Genomic DNA, 6,000 nt, shown 5'->3' on the forward strand with positions numbered 1-6,000 from the left:
ATTGATAATAAATTTCACATGCTGTTGTGCAAATGGAATAGACAACAGGTGGAAATTATAGGCAATTAGCAAGACACCCCCAATAAAGGAGTGGTTCTGCAGGTGGTGACCATAGACCACTTCTCAGTTCCTATGCTTCCTGGCTGATTTTTGGTCACTTTTGAATGCTGGCGGTGCTTTCACTCTTGTGGTAGCATGAGACGGAGTCTACAACCCACACAAGTGGCTCAGGTAGTGCAGCTCATCCAGGATGGCACATCAATGCGAGCTGTGGTAAGAAGGTTTGCTGTGTCTGTCAGCGTAGTGTCCAGAGCACGGAGGCGCTACCAGGAGACAGGCCAGTACATCAGGAGAGGTGGAGGAGGCCGTAGGAGGGCAACAACCCAGCAGCAGGACAGCTACCTCCGCCTTTGTGCAAGGAGGAGCAGGAGGAGCACTGCCATATTCCTGCAAAATGACCTCCAGCAGGCCACAAATGTGCATGTGTCTGCTCAAACGGTCAGAAACAGACTCCAGCATGACCGGTTTGGCGGTGGGTCAGTCATGGTGTGGGGTACTCACTACCACTGTCACATGTCATGTTATTGTCACATCTAAATGAGGAAAGTAGTTGAGGAGCTACATTTTCTTTTTCTCTCCTCTTGTTCCAGGTGTCCTGCTTAAGCCTGATATCAACATATGTTGTCTCAGTGACTGTAGGCCCACTACTCATGTTGCACTGTGAGGGAGGGTGGCTGGCACTGTTACATGCTGATGTTATTGTCATATCTATAGGAAACTAGTTGAAGAGGTTTATCTTGTTCTCTTTTATTGTTACAGATCTCCTGGTCCAGCCTGAAATCTTCCTGACTGACTCAATGGGAGGGGTCTTCAGGGGCCACCAGGGGCCCGAGATGTTCAGGGGCTACAACTTCACCATCACCTGCTCCACTCAGCCACAGTACCCAGGAGGCTCCTTCCTCCTCACGTTCACCGGCTCCAACAGAACCCAGATCCAGCAAGCTGTCAATCACTCTGCTGCCTTCCTCTTCCCTGCTGCAGATGACTCCCACCAAGGGAACTACAGCTGTGTTTATGACAATTATGTTTTCTCTCATAACTTCTCCTCTGAGAGTGAGCTCCTCTCCCTCGCCATCACAGGTAACTGAACATGAACCAGACTTATAACTTTGTCATTGACAGATTTCCCACAGATCTATGTGATGATGATCAGTCCCCTCATCAAAGGTGTTTCTGTTTGCAGCCTCTCCTCTGCCAGCCTTCATCATCAGACACTTTGTAGTGCTGCTGACCCTACTGACAGCCATCACCACCTCCTACCTGTACTACAAGGTAAAGACATTTACTCAGATGTTACAAGTCATTTAAACTAGAGGGAGAGGGTGAGGGGGGGAGTGAATGGAGATACTAGAGAGTAAATGTCTGACTGTTGGTGCTGTGTCTCCCTAGCCCACCAGGAGACAGAAGAGAGTGAACAGGGTGAGCAGCATGGATCTTTATGTCAATGCCATGGAGATGGTCTCTCTGAGCTCCAGAGCTGAAGCTGGACCGGGAGAGGAGAGAGCAGCCCAGGGGACGGAGTAGGAGTAGAATTAATCTGACCCTACATGCTGATTTTAGGTCAGTTTTGTGTTTTAAATCGAAGGTCAGCAGTGGACTGGTGTTTAAAATGTGGTGACAAACCTGAAGTGGTTCTAATTTTAATAACAAGTTCAGAATTAGTTTCTCTTTCTAGAACCTTGGAAGAAATCTAAAAGGAGTGACTGCAACCACCATTATTCATTTAGTTTGGTTTTTACCACCAGAAAAACATGGGGTTTTGGTAACATGGGGTTTTGGCAACATGGGGTTTTGGCAACATGGGGTTTTGGCAACATGGGGTTTTGGCAACATGGGGTTTTGGCAACATGGGGTTTTGGGTAACATGGGGTTCTGGTAACATGGGGGTTTGGTAACATGGGGGTTTGGTAACATGGGGTAACATGGGGTTTTGGGTAACATGGGGTAACATGGGGTTTTGGGTAACATGGGGTAACATGGGGTTTTGGGTAACATGGGGTTTGGGTAACATGGGTTTTTGGTAACATGGGGGTTTGGGTAACATGGGGGTTTGGGTAACATGGGGTTTTGGGTAACATGGGGGTTTGGGTAACATGGGGGTTTGGGTAACATGGGGTTTTGGGTAACATGGGGTTTTGGTAACATGGGGTTTGGGTAACATGGGGGTTTGGTAACATGGGGTTTGGGTAACATGGGGTTTTGGGTAACATGGGGTAACATGGGGTTGTGGTAACATGGGGTTGTGGTAACATGGGGGTTTGGTAACATGGGGTAACATGGGGTTTTGGGTAACATGGGGTTTTGGTAACATGGGGTAACATGGGGTTTTGGTAACATGGGGTTTTGGTAACATGGGTTTTGGTAACATGGGGGTAACATGGGGTTTTGGTAACATGGGGTAACATGGGGTTTTGGTAACATGGGTTTTGGTAACATGGGGTAACATGGGTTTTGGTAACATGGGGTAACATGGGGTTTTGGTAACATGGGGTAACATGGGTTTTGGTAACATGGGGTAACATGGGTTTTGGTAACATGGGGTAACATGGGGTTTTGGTAACATGGGGTAACATGGGGTTCTGGGTAACATGGGGTAACATGGGGGTTTGGTAACATGGGGTTTTGGTAACATGGGTTTTGGTAACATGGGGTAACATGGGTTTTGGTAACATGGGGTAACATGGGGTTTTGGTAACATGGGGTAACATGGGTTTTGGTAACATGGGGTAACATGGGTTTTGGTAACATGGGGTAACATGTGGTTCTGGGTAACATGGGGTAACATGGGTTTTGGTAACATGGGGTAACATGGGGTAACATGTGGTTCTGGGTAACATGGGGTAATATGGGTTTTGGTAACATGGGGTAACATGGGGTACAATGGGTTTGGATAACATGGGGTTTTGGTAACATGGGGTAACATGGGGTTTTGGGTAACATGGGGTAACATGGGGTTTGGGTAACATGGGGTTTGGGTAACATGGGGTTTGGGTAACATGGGGTAACATGGGTTTTGGTAACATGGGGTAACATGGGGTTTGGGTAACATGGGGTAACATGGGGTTCTGGCTAACATGGGTTTTGGTAACATGGTGGTTTTATTATTGATAGATAGTAGCTACATTTCATCTGTTTGTGTCCAGAATGTGTTGCTTTTTGCTTTTGTCTTTATCGTGGTTTGTTGTTGGGGTTTGTTTTTATGATGTTGTTTACTTCATTTTGTTATTGATTATAAATGTTAGGATATTGGTTATGATGTAGATTATTGTTATGATGTTGCTCTCTAAACTGTCATGTAATCATCTGAACAATTTTAATAAAATTACAGGCTGTCAATCTTGTGTGATTCCCCTCTTGGACAGACTACAACATACAGTATGAATTAACTGAGACCAGTCTGTGTGATTCCCCTCTTGGACAGACTACAACATACACTATGAATTAACTGAAATCAGTCTGTGTGATTCCCCTCTTGGACAGACTACAACATACAGTATGAATTAACTGAGATCAGTCTGTGTGATTCCCCTCTTGGACAGACTACAACATACACTATGAATTAACTGAAATCAGTCTGTGTGATTCCCCTCTTGGACAGACTACAACATACAGTATGAATTAACTGAGATCAGTCTGTGTGATTCCCCTCTTGGACAGACTACAACATACAGTATGAATTAACTGAGATCAGTCTGTGTGATTCCCCTCTTGGACAGACTACAACATACAGTATGAATTAACTGAGATCAGTCTGTGTGATTCCCCTCTTGGACAGACTACAACATACAGTATGAATTAACTGAGATCAGTCTGTGTGATTCCCCTCTTGGACAGACTACAACATACAGTATGAATTAACTGAGATCAGTCTGTGTGATTATCCATTTGGACGGACTACAACATATATGAATTAGCTGTCCAAGGGCCAGCCGTGCTGCTCTGTTCTTAGCCAATTGCAATTTTCCTGAGTCATTTGTGGCACCTGACCACACGACTGAACAGTATGCTGTAGCATTAACAACCATGAAAAACAAACCAAACTGTCTTACTGTGGACTAAGCTCCAGGGTTTTCCCTAGGTACAGATCAGGATCAGCTTCCCCAACCTCAAGGTCATGGCAAGAAGGGATCCAGCTTTTGTCAAATTAACATCAAAAGGTGATATTTTTTAACATTTGAGCTAATCCTAACCCTTTTCCTAACCTTAACCTAATTCTCCTAACCTGCTAAGAAAAGTCAAAAAGGACGTTTATCTGAGAAAAGTTCGGATCCCTTTTAGCCATGACCCAACCCCAATCCTGTCCTCAACCACTTGTTGAGAAAAAGCTAAACTGACCCAAGATCAGCATCTAGGTGCAACTTCCCCCACATACCTACCTCTATTCTGTACCTAACAATATAGTATATTATGACAGACAGACAGACAGACAGACAGACAGACAGACAGAACTACTAGTCACCCCTCCACTCTCTCCCTGAGTCCAGGCCCCAGACAGACAGAACAGCAACACCGTCAGAACTATAGCAGTCTTCATTCTGAAATGACTCTGGTCTTCTTCAGAAGTAGTGCAGTAGTCTACAGGGTTCAGAACTCACCTTTTTAAACACTTCTTATCACTCATATCATGAGGTTTCACATGTGTTTGGTTACATAGTGCCCAATGTGTCACACCTGCTCCCCCCTCCCCCTCCCTGGAGCCAGAAGGCGCCAGGCTCACCAGCATTACTCTCCATCCTGCACCATCATTACACACACCTGCCTTCCCCCCCCTCCCCCTCCCCCTCCCTGGAGCCCGAAGGCGCCAGGCTCACCATCATTACACACACCTGCCCCCCCCCCCCCCCCTGGAGCCAGAAGGCGCCAGGCTCACCAGCATTACTCTCCATCCTGCACCATCATTACACACACCTGCCCCCCCCCCCCCCCTCCCTGGAGCCCGAAGGCGCCAGGCTCACCATCATTACACACACCCGCCCCCCCCCCCCCCCCCTGGAGCCCAAAGGCCCCAGGCTCACCAGCATTACTCTCCATCCTGCACCATCATTACACACACCTGCCCCCCCCCCTCCCCCTCCCTCGAGCCCAAAGGCCCCAGGCTCACCATCATTACACACACCTGCCCCCCCCCCCCCCCCCCTGGAGCCCAAAGGCCCCAGGCTCACCAGCATTACTCTCCATCCTGCACCATCATTACACACACCTGCTCCCCCCGTCACGCGCATCAACGAGTATTGGACCTGGACTCAGTCACCTCTGTCATTACCTTCCCTACATCTGTCTGGTTCCTGATCTGTTCCCTGCTTCAGCATTAATTGTGGTTTGTGGTTTTGTACCCGTGTGCTGACGCTGTTCTTGTCTTTGTCTGTTCCTGATTAAATGTTGATTCCACGTACCTGCTTCTCATCTCTGGCGTATGTCCTGACACATTGTTCTTCTGAGTGATAAAACAGCAAACATTAAGAGTGTTTACTTATCAGACCCACATATATATCAAATATACTATAATATACTATATTCATATGCTTTTAGTACTCACACATGAATCATATCCTGTTTGCAGGTCATGTGTTGTTTTTAGCCAGCAGTAAAAACACACTGACAGGACAGTTCCTCTTATGGCCACTAGGTGGTAATCTGGTGTCACAGACGCAGGACTGTAGACTAGAAAAAAAAATTGTTCCAATTATCACTCCTTTCTCCTGAAGTGTGCACTTGTTCACTTCACTGAAATGCCCACTTGATAACAGTAGAGTCCTCTGAGTGGAACGGTGTGACAAACAGTACCTCCTCTCCCCTCTCCCTCTCCTCCCCACTCTCCTCTTCTCCCCCCTCTCCTCTTCTCCCTCCTCTTCATCTTTTTGGTCACTGACTTCTCACCAGTGATGTCATCATAACCAGTAACCATCCCCCCCTTCTCCTGCTCTAACATGAGACCTTGTA

Source organism: Oncorhynchus mykiss, chromosome 19 (assembly GCF_057628025.1).
Source record: "Oncorhynchus mykiss isolate SJ-2025 chromosome 19, ASM5762802v1, whole genome shotgun sequence".
NCBI lineage: Eukaryota > Metazoa > Chordata > Actinopteri > Salmoniformes > Salmonidae > Oncorhynchus > Oncorhynchus mykiss.